The sequence below is a fragment of the Meriones unguiculatus genome, chromosome 6 (assembly GCF_030254825.1).
Source record: "Meriones unguiculatus strain TT.TT164.6M chromosome 6, Bangor_MerUng_6.1, whole genome shotgun sequence".
Taxonomy (NCBI): domain Eukaryota; kingdom Metazoa; phylum Chordata; class Mammalia; order Rodentia; family Muridae; genus Meriones; species Meriones unguiculatus.
The window spans coordinates 90,242,477-90,258,459 of record NC_083354.1 but is presented as its reverse complement, the minus strand read 5'-3'; the positions used below and the strand labels follow the sequence as shown (position 1 = coordinate 90,258,459).

The following is a 15,983-nucleotide window of genomic DNA, read 5'->3' as shown; positions in this document are numbered from 1 at the left end:
TTTTAAATCTATGACATTAACATTTTCTTCCTGATATCTGAAATCTTATTGGATATGGTCTGAAAATTTTTATATATAATCATCATCTCTCTACTAAATTCTGTATTATTTTCAACTAGTAGCAGGGACATTATTATAAGTAGATACATTTTCATTATTATAAGTAGATATATTTTCTACTACTAGCAGGAATATTATAAGTAGATGTATTTTCTGTCTTCAAATAACAAGAATATAATCAGTTTCGTCACATATCTCCTCAAGCAACTTTTTAGCTAAAACATACAGATTACTAATTTTTATCATTGTCTCTTCATTTATTTTGTTAAAGCCTTTAAGTTTACTCTGTTTTTGATCAAAGTCACACTGAAATACAATACAGCTAAAGTAGAGAGGAAAAAGTTCAGAAACATAGTTCATATGCGGGAAAAACAATCATATTTAATCACATTACAACTTCAGTGCTTACTCATTGTGACATTATTTTTCCTACAAATAAAGCTCGTAGGGAAGATATTTGTGTTTGCTCTTTTTTTTTTGAGGATCCAAGATGGCGGCATACAGCACACACAGTTTCTGAGAGGCAGAGGATCTGAAACTGTGATATTGGTGAGTGGAGAGGCAGCTAAAGCCAGAAAATTGACATTTAGGCTTCCCGAACAAGAGGGAACATCACATGAGTTGAGACCTTTAGATTCAGGTCTCCTGCGAACATCTCTGGGGACAGAAAGAAGCGAACTTTTGAAGCTCACTGCCTGAGGACTGAGACAGTAGAGGTGGGGCTCCTAGCTCCTCAGGGATGGCTGCCAGCTGTACCTGCCTTCTGAGTCCCAGATCCGTGGTACCATCCTTCCTGGTCCAGTGTCTGCGAGTGGCCATACTGGCTCGGATTGACCCCTCAAACTGTAAGGGCAGCCCAGTCTCTCAGTGGTGGACAGCTGGCTATATAGCCACCAAAGACAAGCAGACCAGCAAACACACCAGGTACACCAGGTGCCGGGCCACCTAGGTCTGTGGACCAGGACTTCCTTGCTGGCACCTGGACTGGCCTCCCAGTTCCGCTGCTGTAGCTGGACTCCCTAGTTCATTGGTTGCAGAACCACTGACTGGCAGAGCTCAACTGTTATCCAGCATTCGGCTCAGCAGTCCCAAACCTGTGAGTAGAGAGCAGGGGTACCCCTGTGCTTGCCCATGTGACCTGCTAGAGAGTGAGTGTGCCCTGAAGTGCCTGCAGAGCCCCCAGATCCGGGGTCCTTCTAAGCCAGCAGCAAGACATCAGATCCCTCACACCTACACATCCACAGCGGGAAACAGAGGGATTCTTGGGACATTGAAGCCCATGCTCTGCAGGTCCACCAGTGCAGTTTAGGCAAATAATGACTGGAGCTCAGTCAGAGACAAATACCGGTAGCCTGTAGGTCAAGGAGGTATTAAAGGAATTTGCATAAGAAAATTACACACGTGATTATCACCAGCACCTGCTACACCTTCAGTGCATGCAACCCCTTTGAAGCCTGCAAATCAGCACCTCTCCCATATACACAAGGCTTCTACATTCTCTAGAACGCTGTCCCACAAGGCACACTTTCACATACACCCACACGCACATGCTTCTTGCATTTGCTCTTCTGCACCAATGGACTTTCCTCCCACAGGTACAGAAACACCAACACACACCCTGAAAGGAATGGACCACTCTAAACTTCCTGAAGAATTCATTAGACACCAGAGAAAGACAGTGCCAGCCTGAACTGCAGAATCCAGAAACAAACAGGGAAGGTTATAGAGAAACATACCCAGAGGTAGGAGAAAGAACACAGACAACAAAAATCAGGACATTATGACTTTACCAGCAACCCCCAAAATCAATGGATATTCCAATTCTTTGGAAACACAGGTAAATGACTTTAAAGCTATGTTTATTCAGTTATTAGAGGCACATAAAGAGAAAACAAACAAATCTCTCCGTGAAATAGCCATACAAATAGAGACAGTTAAAGAGGAAATGAACAAATCCCTCAAAGAATTGGCCACACAAAGAAAGGCAAATAAAGAGGAAATGAACAAAGCTCTCAAAAAAAAAAAAAAACAAAAAAAAAAACACAGGCAAATATAGTCAAACAAACAGGCACAAATAGAAGCATATAGAGAGAAAACAAAAAAAGAGAGTCATAGAGAGACAGGGAGCCACATTCAAACAGATGAAGGAAATGGTGCAAGGCATAAAATCAGAATTAGAATCAATAAAGAAAACACAAACTGAGAAAACCCTGATGCTGGAGAACTTAGAGAAAAGATCAGGAACCACAAAGGTAAGCATCATGAATAGAATATAAGAGATGGAAGAGAGAATCTCTGGTGCTGAAGATAAACTCACAGAACTTGATACTTCTCTCAAAGAAAAAGTAAAATCAGAAAAATACCAAACACAAAACATCCAAGAAATCAAGAATGCCATGAAAAGATGAAATATAAGAGTAATAGAAACTCATGAGAAATTAGAGTCTAGGCTCCAAGGTCCAGAAAATATTTTCAAGAAAATCATAGAAGAAAATTTTCCCAACTTAAAGAAAGAGATGTCCATAAACTTACAAGAGGCCTACAGAACACCAAATATTGTAGCCCAGAAAAGAAACTCCTTACTTCACATCAGAGTCAAAACATAAAATCTACAGAAAAAAGAAAAGATATTAAAAGCAACAAGGGAAAAAGGCTAAGTGACATATAAAGGTAGACCTATCAGAATCACACTGGACTTCTCATCAGAAACTGTGAAAGCCAGAAGGGCCTGGGCAGAGGTCATGCAGACTTTAAGAGACCACAGATGCCAACACAGACTACTATATCATAAAGCTCTCAATCAACATAGATGTAGAAAACAAAATATTCCATGACAAAACTAAATTTATGCAATATATACACAGCAAACCAGCCCTACAGAAGATACCAGAAGGAAAACTCCAATCCAATGAAAACAACTATACCCAAGAAAACATAAGATACAGATAATTTACCAAAAATAATTAAAAGAAAAGAAGCAATGAATCTAAGTAAGACCACCAACTCCACAATAAAGGATTGGTCACTATTATCTATCAACATCAATGGACTCAACTCTCCAATAAAGAGACACAGACTAACAGATTGGGTACAGAAACAAGATCCAACATTCTGCAGCATCCAAGAAACGTACCTCTGCAACAAAGATAAACAGATCATCCAGACAGAAGCCAAATAGGGAAATAAAGGCACTTACAGAGGCCCTAAGTCAATGTAGATGTTTACAGAACTTTTCACCCAAATTCAAAAAAGTATACCTTCTTTTCAGGACATTGGAAGTAGAAGAAAACAAGTATCAGGACAGGAGCCCACCATAGAGGGCCTCTGAAAGACTCAACCTAACAGTGTATCACAGCTGATGCTGAGGCTCAACCAATCCTTGGACAGAGTATAGGGAATCATATAAAGGAAGGAGGAGCTAGTATGACCTGGAGATTACAGGAGCTCCACAAGGACTGAATATATCTGGACACGGGTGTCTTTTCTGTCTTTCCAACCAAGGACCATGCATGGATATAACCTAGAATGCCTGCTCGGATGTAGCCCATGGCAGCTCAGTTTCCAAGTGGATGTCCTAGTAAGGGGAACAAGGACTCTTTCTGACATGAACTCAATGGCTGACTCTTTGACCTTCTCCACCTTGCCTCCCAAGGGAGGAGCAGCTTTGATAGGATGCAAAGAAGGACATTGCAGCCAGTCCTGAAGAGACCTGATAATCTAGGGTCAGATAGAAGGGGTGGAACACCTCCCCTATCAGTGAACTTAGAGAGGGGCAGGGAGGAGATAAGGGAGGGAGGGCAGGATTGGGAAGGAATAAGGGAGGGGGCTACAGCTGGGATACAAAGTTAATAAACTACAACTAATATATAAAAAATAAAAAATAATTAAAAAAAGAAAAGAAAAGCATAAAAAAGAAAGTGTTGCTTCTTGGACAAAGGATTATATAGCTTCCACAGTGAGATGTTTTTGTTATTGTTATTTTGTTGTTGTTGTTATGTTTTGTTTTCTTTATGGAAGAAGGTTGCAAAGGTGGAAGGCAGATATGGAGAAAGAGATCAGTGGTATTGGGATGCATGTTGCAAAATTCACAAAGAACCAATAAAAATGATAAAAATAAAAATAAAATAAAGGAGGTATTGCTCCATGAATTCATGTTTTTGTCTAATGCTTGGAGTCATATATACTTTAATATGCAGTGTATTTTGCATCCAAGACTACAGGCATTCAGGATATTCTCTTAGTATTGTTACAAATAGAAATTTGTTTTCAATTATGTTTTGACTATTTCACTGTTAGTGTAAAAACATTATTAATATGTGTATGGCTTTTTCATGCCATAGCTTTGAGAAATGGTTTGATTCTTTTCAATACTTTTGGGATTCTTCAGTTTTAATATACAGGACTACATTTTCTACAAAAAATACGTTTTTTTGGGGGGGGGGCAGAGTGTGTCCCCCATGTGTTTTCTTTATACATTATCAATAGACTATATGAAATGTGTTCACCCAACAGCCAATAAAATCTATTTATTTTATTTTATACTTTAAAAACATGGTTTGTGAGGGATTACTTATAAAATAGACATGATGAACAGAAATTGAGAAGCTTTAGTTCCTAAAACTAATCAGATTCACAAGAGCCTTATAACTACATACAGACCACATCTCACTAGTAGATATGGGTGAATGTGAAAAAATTCAAGGTTTCAAGCAGAATGTTTGGGTCAAGTTCCTACTCCAGAAATAACAACAGGTGGTCCTCCATAAGGTGTCCATATGGCTGAGACATGATGCTGCTTGAATTCTGCACATAGAAAAGCAATGTATAACCTCCCCTCCCTCAGGGAACTGAATCTCCCACATTATGACCAGATTGTGAATCCTTTTATAGTCAAGAGTTGAGATGGCTTATCATATAATCATGTGCTTAAGATGTTTATTCATCTAGTCTCTATAGCCTCTTACAATCAAGGTGTCCTCCCTGTGACATTGTTATCAGGAAAACAAACATCAAATAGAAATAAATATTTTACATTGAACATTTACTATACTCCTTTGTATAAGGAGTATAAATATTATGCATACTTCACATTGATTATTCACACAGACAATTTAATGTGAGCATAATGAGTTAAACACTAATTTACTGTAAAAGATGTAAGCACATAGGTGTATGGACATGCAACTGTGTGTTGATGTATATATATATATGTATATATAATCTATAATCAATCATGTTAAATCTTTACATGACTAATATTTCTCTGCTGTGTGCATTGGTCACTCATATACAAAGTAATCTTTTCATTCATTTCAAAAAGAGTGATCAAAGATGTACATAGCCTGTTAAGTATTTTTTGGATATAAATTTTATTGTCTCATTTTTACCAGTGAGTTATATATTCACTTAAAAGAAGCATGATTTCATTGATTTGACCACTATAGTTACCAATACTCTGTATCTACGTTGAATATTTAATTGGAAATAAGTACTGAAAACCTAATTATAGACAAAGTTCACGTTCTGTTAATGCCTCAAGCTAGCCACAGAAATAAATACTGAATTATTAAATCAAGACAGCTGTTTGAACATGTCTAGCTATTTTCCTTTCAAATAAGAATATCAGTTCAGACTAGCCTTTTTTAACAAGAAGTGTGATTGAACTGTACCTTCCTGAAATAAATACATTATTTAAGCTATCACAGTCTAATTGCTTTTCTTCTATCATTTTCATATGTATTTGTCTTTATGCTTTGTTCCACTTGTTTTAGTTGCTCACTGCTTCCTTCCAAGTGTGGCCTGACTTCTGGCTGGTTCTCTTCCATCTCTTGTGCTTTCATGTCATATGTATTTACTATTTTCCTTTACTGTTTAAGAATTTTTTTCTTATGATCCATTTTCTAATATCATGACTGAAACACACATTGGTAAACATTCAGGCATTCACACATGCACTCAGTGAGATATGTGCACACCACATGCACACACACATGCGCATCCAACCTTCTTCTCCTTGTTCTTTTTCTCTTCCTCCTCCTTCCCCTCTTCCTTCTCCTTCTCCTCCTTCTCCTCAGTTAATTCACTTTGTATCCCAGTTGTAGAGCTCTCCCTTTCTCTTCCCAGTCCCACCCTCCCTCCTTCTTCTTTCCCTATCCCCTTTCCCTAGTCCACTGATAGGGGGAGACCTCCTCCCCTACTGCCTGACCTTAGCCTATCAGGTCCCATCAGGACTGCCTAGATATTCTTTCTTTTCCTGGTGGGCTGGCTAGGTCTCCCCACCAGGGAAAAGTGATAAAGAAGCAGGCAACTGAGTTCAAGTTAGAGACTGTCTCTTTTCCCCTTACTAGGGAACCCACATGGAGACTGAGCTCTCTATTGGCTAAATCTTAGTATCTAGGTCCTCTCTACGCATTGTCCTTAGTTCATGCATAAGTCTTTAGAGTTCACCCTGGACCCTGCTTTTATTAGCCTTGTTTATCTCCTTGTGTGGCTCCTGTCCCCTCTGTGTCCTTTTATATTCCCCTTCTTCTGCAAGATTCCCTACACTTTGTCTAGTATTTGTCTGTGAGTTTCTGCATCTTCTTAGATCCCCTGCTGATTGGAGTCTTTCAGAGGACATCTGTGGTAGCTCCAGTTCTTTTTCCTGTCTTTTACCACTTCCTGTGTCTATCCTGTTTTCCCTTCTGAATGAGAAATAAGCATCTTCCCTAGGGTCCTCCTTTTTGTTTAGCTTTTTTAGATCTGTATATTTTAGTATGTTTATTCTATATTATATGCCTAATAATACAATTATAAGTATTTATATACCATGCATGTCTTTATGCTTCTGGGATACCTCACTCAGGATGATCTTTTCTAGATCTCACCATTGGCCTGCAAATTTTATGATTTCCTCGTTTTTAACAGCTAAGTAGTATTCCATTGTGTAAATGTACCACAAATTCTGTATCCATTCTTCAGTTGAGGGACATCTAGTTTGTTTCCAGATTCTGGCTATTACAAATAAAGCTGCTATGAACAAAGTTGAGCAAATGCCCAGAAGTAGTATAGCTGGGTCTTGAGGAAGCACTATTCCTAATTTTCTGGGAAAGCTCCAGGTTTATTTCCAAAGTGGTTGTAGAAGTTTGCACTTCCACCAGCAATGGAACAGAGTTCCCCTTTCTCCACATTCTCTCTAGCATGTGTTGTTACTTGAGTTCTTGATCTTGGCCATTCTGATGGGTGTGAGGTGAAATCTGAGTCTTTTTGGTTTGCATTTCCCTGATGACTTAGGGCGTTGAGCATTTCTTTAAGTGTTTTCCATCATTCAATATTCGTTTGTTGAAAATACTGTTTAGCTCTTTACTCTTTTTTTAAATTTAGATTATTTGGTTTGTTCGTGTTTATTTTCGATATCTAATATTCTAACTTCTGCTTCAATTAATACACAGAGAGAAGAGGTAGTGGACAACTTTGTCTCTTGCCAGATCATGGAGGAAGTGGTCCTGTTTTTTCCTCTGTGATATGGTATTGACAACAGGTCTGCCACACTTATCCTCTCTATGTCATGCTCTTTTTATTCCCCATACTTATATCATTAAGAGGTGTTCAACTTAGAAAGGGGCTTTTTCACACCAATTAAGATGATCATTTGATCAGTGACCTTAAATCTATTTTCTAGATGGATTATACTTATTGATTTGTGTACACTGAATGAGTCAAGTTACATCACTGGGATGAAATCAACTGGGTCAGGCATAAAATCTTTTTAATGTGTTCTGGGAAAACAAGAGAAGATCTGGTCTCATCTTGAGCGCTTTCTACTTGAGACACTGTCATGTAGACTTTGCTATTTCTCATCTTTGATATAATAAAGTAGCAGGGATTTTTTTTATCATGGGAAAGAAAGTGGAGATATCATCTTATAGAAGTTTCTCAACCTGCTTCACCATAAAGAGAACCAGATTCATCTGCTTTGACCTGCAGTTGCCCATCATTGGCCTTAATGGCCACTCCTGCCTGGCCATATATTTTGGTTGGTATTTCTTACTCTCTTATTATGATCATTCAAGTCAAGAACATTTCTTTACTTCATTGCTTTTGTTTTGGGGTAAGGAAAATTGAAGAAACAGTATGATGCACTGTTCTTAATAACTGAGCATTTAATTAGAACATGCACATACAAACACACATGTTCAAGAATGAGTATTGTAATCCAAAAGAAAAACTAGAAATAGCTTCAATATTCAACAGTAAAGGTATGTCTCATTAATCTGAATATTTATTTAGTAAAACGAGGAAGTAAATAATGCCTCTATATAAGTGTATATGTGTGTGTGTTATTAAACAAAAATTCAAAGGGTGGAATAATATTAAAGAGGATGATATTTATTATTAAAACTACTTTTAAATTATTTCCAGAAAAATTAATTACTGATTTTTGGGAGGAGATATTTTTGTAAAAGGAAATTTATATATTATAATTTAATTTAAAATATAAGAACAGAGATGTTTTAAAACATTGTGATGCAACAGTGTTCATACATTTTTTAGGAGCTATAAAGGATCTTGGGTCACTAAGATTTTGCTTCATTTTAATTATGATTTATTCACCTCATGTAAAAATCCAACTGGAGAATCACTCTGTATGCTAACATAAAAGTGCTCATGAAAAATGTCAAGTGAACGAAAAATTGTTGAGATTGGATAAGCCATGGCATCTCTTGTCAGTTTATCTCTTTAGAAGAGTCAGACAGAAAGGAAGACAAAAGCCAATATTCAAATTATCTGCATGATTTGTTCTTTCTTTGCTACAAATTGTCAATGTAAGAAGGGTGTGAGAAGAGACAGTAAAAATCAAAACGTCACTTTGTTAGCCGATCAAAACCCCCATTTTTAATGGTATGGAAGCGATATTGAGCTTTAACAATGGAACTATACTTTCTATTCTTTGGCTTGTCAGTCTCGATTTTGAAGCCTTGTTTCTAATGACCCACCTAGAGAGTTTAGATTTTAAAGAACATAAATATATTTAATTGTTTCATCTGTCAAAATCATGTTTTGCTTTTCTACGTCAGACTGTATTCTCTAAGTGTGGTGGACCCTGACAGAAAGTGTCAGTTGATACTGTGTCTCCACGGATGCAATACAACCCATCCCAAAAATGCCTTGACTCTAATCTTCAGTCAAATCAATTAGTGCAGCGAACTACATGCAGATTCAATCAGAACCGGTAATTCGTAGTCTTCACACTAATTTTGCTGGTAAATTTGATGGAAACCAATCATTACAGAAAGAATCTCAGAAACGTTTGCAAACACAAGATGTTAAAATGAAATTAAGTTAAAATTAAGACTCGCTCCAGAGGCCTTCAACCAGACCAATATTCATTGCAATGAACATTTGTCAGTAAAGATATGTGGACGAAAGTGTGTATTGGGACACAGAGTAAATGAAGTACAGCTTCCAAGGTGAGATTCCTTTGTTGTTGTTTACTTCTTTTGTTTTTATTATTTTGTGGTGGATGTTGCAGTGGAGTAAGGTAGATTGAAGGGACATAAAGATGAATGGGATTGGGGTGCAGGAAGTGGAACGCACAAAAATCAATAAAGAGAAAAAATTGTTAAGTAAAAAAAAAAAAATTAAGACATGTCTAAAATGAGTCCCTTTTCTTAATGTGTATTCACAGGTGGAATGTACAAATAGATATTTTCCTGTTTCTGAGTCTTGCTATATTTCCTTACTCAAAATTTCAGACGCTAATTATTCTATTATGTTCATTAAAGTATTTACAATGCTCTACAACCATAAAATTGAGTTTGGGAGAATAAACTTAAAACATAGTGAAGCCGAATTTAGAGATGAAATAATCTGAATGGGTGGATGAAGAGGAAGAAGACAAAGGGATGGAGAGAGACAAAGACAGTCAGACACATACAGAGAGACAGAGAGCATGAGCAAGAAAGACAGATACACACAGAGAGATCCATTGATTCTGGTTATTCACATCTTCCAAATATTAACATAATTATTGAAATATAATCATTAAATCTCTGTCTTTTTAAAATTTAATTTTATTTATATATTTATTTGTGACAATTTATTCACTTTATGGCCCCACTGCACCCCCCTCCCTCATTTCCTCCCAGTTCCACCCACCCTCCTTCTCCTCCCGCTATGCTCTAGTCCTCTGATAGAGGAGGACCTCCTCCCCTTCTATCTGACCCTAGCCTATTAGATCTTATCAAGGCTAGATGCATCATCTTCTTCTGTAGCCTGGCAAGGCCACACTCCCCCAGGGGGAGATGATCAAAGAGCCAGCTACTGAGTTCATGTCAGAGACAGTCCCTATTCACATTGCTAAGGAACCCACTTGGACACTGAGTTGCCATGGGCTACATCTGTGCAGGGGTTCTAGATTATCTCCACGAATGGTCCTTGGTTGGAGTATCAGTCTCAGAATAGACCCCTGTGCTTAGATATTTTGGTTCTGTTCTTCTTGTGGAGCTCCTGTCACCTCCAGGTCTTTCTATCTCCCTGTTCTTTCGTAGGATTCCCTGCACTCTGCCCAAAGTTTGGCCATGAGTCTCAGACTCTGCTCCAATAACTCCATCTGTAGAGTCTTTCAGAGGCCCTCTGTGGTAGGTTCTTATCCTGTTCCCTGTCATCTGCTGCTTCTGATGTCTATCATATTTTCCCTTCTGAATGAGGATTAAGCATGTTCCCTAAGGTCTTTCTTGTTGTTTAGCATCTTTAGGAATATATATTTTAGTATTTTTATCCTATCTTATATGTCTAATATATACTTATGAGTGAGTATATACCATGTGTGGTTTTCTGCTTCTGGGTTACCTCACTCAATATGGTCTTTTCTAGTTCCCTCCATTTGCTTGCAAATTTCATGATTTCCTTGTTTTTAATTGCTGAGTAGTATTCCTATGTGCAAATGTACCAAAATGTCTGCATCCATTCTTCAGTAGAGGGACATCTGGGTTGTTTCCAGATCCTAGCTTTCACGAATAGAGATTCTATGAACCTGGTTGAGCAAATGTCCTGGTTGTATACTTGAACATATTTTGGATATATGTCTAGGAGTGATATAGGTGGATCTTGAGGTAACACTATTCCTAGTTGTCTGAGAAAATGGCAGATTTATTTCTAAACTGGTTGTATAAGTTTACATTCCCACCAGCAATAGAGGAGGTTTCCCCTTTCTCCACATCCTTTCCCCTGTGTGTTGTCACTTGAATTTTTGATCTTAGCCATTCTGATGGGTGTAAGGTGAAATCTCAGGGTCCTTTTGACTTGCATTTTTCTGATGAGTAAGGACTTTGACCATTTCTTTAAGTGTTTCTCTGCCATTTGATAATTCTCTATTGAGAATTTTCTGTTTAGCTCTGTACCCCATTATTTTTTTTTTTACTAATTATATTTATTTTCAGTTTAGCTATTTTCACTAAATATTATTTGTTTGCATATTTTTTTTAAATTTTTCATCAATTACACTTTATTCATTCTGCATCCCCCCATAAGTCCCTCCCTCCTCCCCTCCCAATCCCACCCTCCCTCCTCCCTCTGCTTGCATGCCACTCCCCAAGTCCACTAATAGGGGAGGTTCTCCTCTCCTTTCTGATCTTAGTCTGTCAGTTCACATCAAAAGTGGCTGCATTGTCCTCTACTATGGCCTGGTAAGGCTGTACCCCATTTTTAAATTGGACTTCCCTATTTGATATGTTGCTGTGTAACTTCTTGAGTTCTTTATATGTACTGGATATTAGCCCTCTGTTAGATAAAGAGTTGGTGAAGATCCTTTCCCAATCTGATGACAGTGTCCTTTGCTTTACAGAAACTTTTCAGTTTCATGAGTCCCATTTATTGATTGTTGATCTTAGATCCTGAGCTGTTGGTGTTCTGTTCAGGAAGTTGTCACCTGTCCCCACTTTTTCTTCTATCAGGTTTAGAGTGCCTGGTTTTATGTTGAGGTCTTTGATCCACTTGGATTTTAGTTTTGTGAAGGATGATAAATATGGTTCTATTTGCATTTTTTTTTTACCTGTAAACATTCAATTAGACCAGCACCACACATAGAAAGATGGGATACAAAAGATAAAGCTGTAAGGTTAGATTAATGACAATATCTAAGGCTGGTTCCCTGATTTCTTACAGGGTTTTGTTTATATTTTTATATTATTAAAAACAAATATATGCTTATTCAGATCTATTAACATTTCAATGTTTCTGTAAAAAATTGATGGGACCTCTCTCCCAAGGGATAAAAACTATTTTGGTAGATATTTTGGTTTTTTGTTGTTGTTGTTGTTGTTGTTTTTTGAATATTCTTTTTGTTTTTAAATTATCTATTTTTAAAATTTAATTTATTTTATTTTATGTGCATTGGTGTGAGGGCATCAAACTGCTTGGAACTTGAGTTACAGTTAGTTGTGAGCTGTCGTGTGGGTGTTGGGAGTTTAACTCGGGTCCTTTGGAAGAGCAGACAGTTTTCTTTACCACTGAGCCACCTCTCCAGCCCCTTGACTATTTTTGAAGTATCTCCTGGAGTCAATACATCAGGCTTTTAACTTGTGTGAACAGCCTTAGTACATTTTCAGGCTTTTCCTCATCAATAATATTTCCATGTGAATTGTTTCCTCTGCTATTCAACACATTTTGGAGATTTTAATTTCAGCAATCGTTTTAAAATGTATATTCTTTTACCTTAATATACTCCTTTGCACTGAGAATTTTTATGAAAATTGTTATTTTTCATGATTTTTGTGTTTCTTTTTTTGCTACTATGATTTAATGAGTGACATCCAAGCTCTATTGGTAAAATCTTGCTACTCAGGGTAGTTGTATTAAATGTACTGTGGACTTGTAGGGGGAGATCTAGTGGGAAGTTTTTTGTTTATTGGAACTAGGCTTTGGAGGACCGTGAGACCCTGGCCTCTCAGTGTCTCTCTGCTTATTGGGCTAATATAAAACCAACATGTCTCTCCACATATCATCATGATGTTCTGCTCTCACCAGAGTGCCAATGTGATGATCATCTTCTGAAAAGTTTAAAAATTCAAATTGGACCTTAGTCTCAGTAAGTTAATTGCTTCAGGTATTTTGGTAAAGCAACATAAAGCTTTCTGATATTTTCTGTTATTATGTCTTTCCATGGATACTTCAGACATTTTGATTTTAGTTTCTGTTTAGTTGTTTTATGCTATGAATATTATAATCTAAAGTCATCATTTATATTAGTGAGTTTTATCAACTGTTTGCTTGAGATGACCTCCATTTGTTCAGGTAGCATGCTACTAAAAAGATTCTGTTTGTTGATAAGGTATTTCTCTTTCTGTATACATTAATCTTTCCTGGTGGCAGGGCAGTGTTTTAGTACAATGAGCAACCACTCAGTGAATAATGGTTCTGGTCACAGAAGCCCCGATTTCAGGAGCTCTGCACATGAATATGGCTGATCTCTTTCTGCTTTCCCCTTTGCCCTCTAGACATGGCTTTTGCGTCTCCCTCAGCATATGCTCCACTACTTTTTGAGGAAATCTGTCAGTGAGTCTTGTCCTGGTGAAAAGGCTGTGACAGCTGCCATGAAAGTGGATCTCTGTGCAGATGCTCCACTGTCCTTAGATGTGCTATGAACAGAGAGCTGCCTTGTTGATCTCTATCCCAGCTCCTTCTCTTCACTTCTGAGAACACTTTGTGATCTTTCTGGTGTGAAAGTTAATTTCCTAAGAGGGTTCATCTGTTCCCTGTGCCAGGCTCTATGTTCCTGAGCTTGGTGCAGTCTTACCATGAGGTACACTCTATCTTCAGGAACTCTAGAATGTCTTGGTATACTTTTGGTATTGTTTTTCTTCCATTCATATATATTCTTTCCTTCTCATTTTTCAATTAATTTATCCTATCACTTAAAATAGCATTTCGGCCTTAATGGAATAAAATTTATTTTTATAATTTACATCTTGAAATAGAATTAAAAAACAGCATTTGGGAAGAGGAGAAGGGCCATGTGTTATACTCAGCAGGTAGCATGATGAGGGAATATAGCAAAGCTATATATGTTTTTGCTGTCTGTAGAAAAATCTGAATCCGGCAACATGGCTGCTCTGGCCACATCCAAAAACATCCTAGGTCTGTGTGATTCATCTGGAATACAGACACGCCCTTAATACACACCATTAATCCCAAACAGTGAAGGTAAAGTTAGTCTGTACAAGTTTGAAAGTGATATCTAAGTGGATAACAAAGTGACAAATGAGAGAAACATTTGACAGTCCAGGATATGCCTAACACTTTTGAGAACAAAGAAAGAGAAGCTACTTGAGAGAGCAGGTCATAGAGAGACAGAGGGAGAAGGCAGTTTGATGCCTCTGCTTGGAAAGGAGGTTGGTCTAGAACAGCTGATTTGGGCCAGCCAGCCAGAATGCAGTAAGAACAAGAAAGTGCCAGCATATTCAGCAATAAGCCTCAGAGGCTGAAAACATTCTAGCCTAGATTAGGTTGTAAAGAAGCTAGAAGCTTCCAGGACTAGACCTAGCTTAGCAGCCGTAAGCCTCGGAAACAATTATATCAGGCTAATAAAACATACTTCTACAGCTTTCATTGAAATTATCAGAAAAAAATTGACTGTCCTAAATTGTTTATTGGGTATGAGTTTTGCAAACATTACTTCTATTAGCGGTAACAGTGGAGCTGGACAGTACTGAGCCTTCTCCAGATTGCACTGCAGAGCCACCACCAGTGAGGGGGAACTTGTAGCTCTTTCCGAGGCCACCGCTCTTCCTGCCAGCAGACATCAGCCCACACATCTTTCTGTGTTTGTGATCCACTTGGTGCCAGGATTTCTTCTGAAAGCTTTATGGAATGGATCAATGAGAATAACTTTAAAAAATTTATATATTGAATCTTCACCAACTCAGTAAGAATTCAAGACTCTCAAAGTCCCACAATGGCGTCCAACTCTCTTCTAAGCAACAGACTGAAGGCTTCGGGCAAATTTTAGCTGGTTAATACCATGGTGGACAGGCTTGCCATGATTTCACCCTGAAGAACTGGGCGGTTTGCGGCCGCAGTGGCGGACAGGAATCCTATAAATACATATTCTTTCTTGGCTTGTATCCCAGCCTTTCGCGCCTTATCAGGCCAATGGGGAAGGGAGCCCTGTGCAGTGCAGACAGCTGAAGGTACTGAGAGCAACGGGCCCTCAGAAGAAAGCGCATCACAAGGGACTGCTTCTTCCTCTATAGCTCCTGGATCTATTTGTACGCACCCATGCTTGCTCACTTAAGGGCTAACGCCAGAGGCCATCAGAAAAAAAAAAAAAAAAATTAAAGCAACTTCCCAATAAAAATATATGTACTCTCTGAGCACAATTGGTGACATATACCAGGATATATTTGAAGCTAAGGAACTCTCTTGTTACTGTTTGGTTACTGGTTACTGGTTACTGGTCACTATTTTAGTTTACCTTTCTCCTTCATGCACAAAAGATGACTGCGAGCAGTGCAAGCAAATAGGTATCAAGTTCATCCTAAATGACTGACATCACGCTTTCAAAGCATACTTCAGTGACTTTCCAGTTCTTTATTCATATCCACAGAAAAAAATCTAATTATAATGGTTCCATATCTTATGACAGGGATAAAATATGGATTGCATATGAGTACTATTGTGTGGGAAGTAATTTTTAATTTAGCAGGTGGAAGCAAGTCAGCTCTCTCTTTGGATGCTTTTTTGTGTCGGTAGGCCAAATTATATGCTGTTTAAAATTATTGAAGTATAAATTTATAAATGTATTTAGAAGGCAAGATCAAATGAAAACAATTTAATTTTTGCATTTAATTGAAAACCAAATGTGATACATCTGTGGGAAGTCCTCACTGAATTTTCTTTCTTCTTTAGCAAACATCTGTGTTTTGAAGAGCCAATTTCTCAAATGT

The 15,983-nt window shown here is 37.8% G+C and overlaps 1 pseudogene; it reads right to left on the bottom strand.

Moving 5' to 3' along the window:
* Positions 1-14,718: 14,718 nt before the first annotated feature.
* Positions 14,719-15,317, bottom strand: LOC110541441 (large ribosomal subunit protein eL15-like; annotated as a pseudogene).
* Positions 15,318-15,983: the final 666 nt, after the last annotated feature.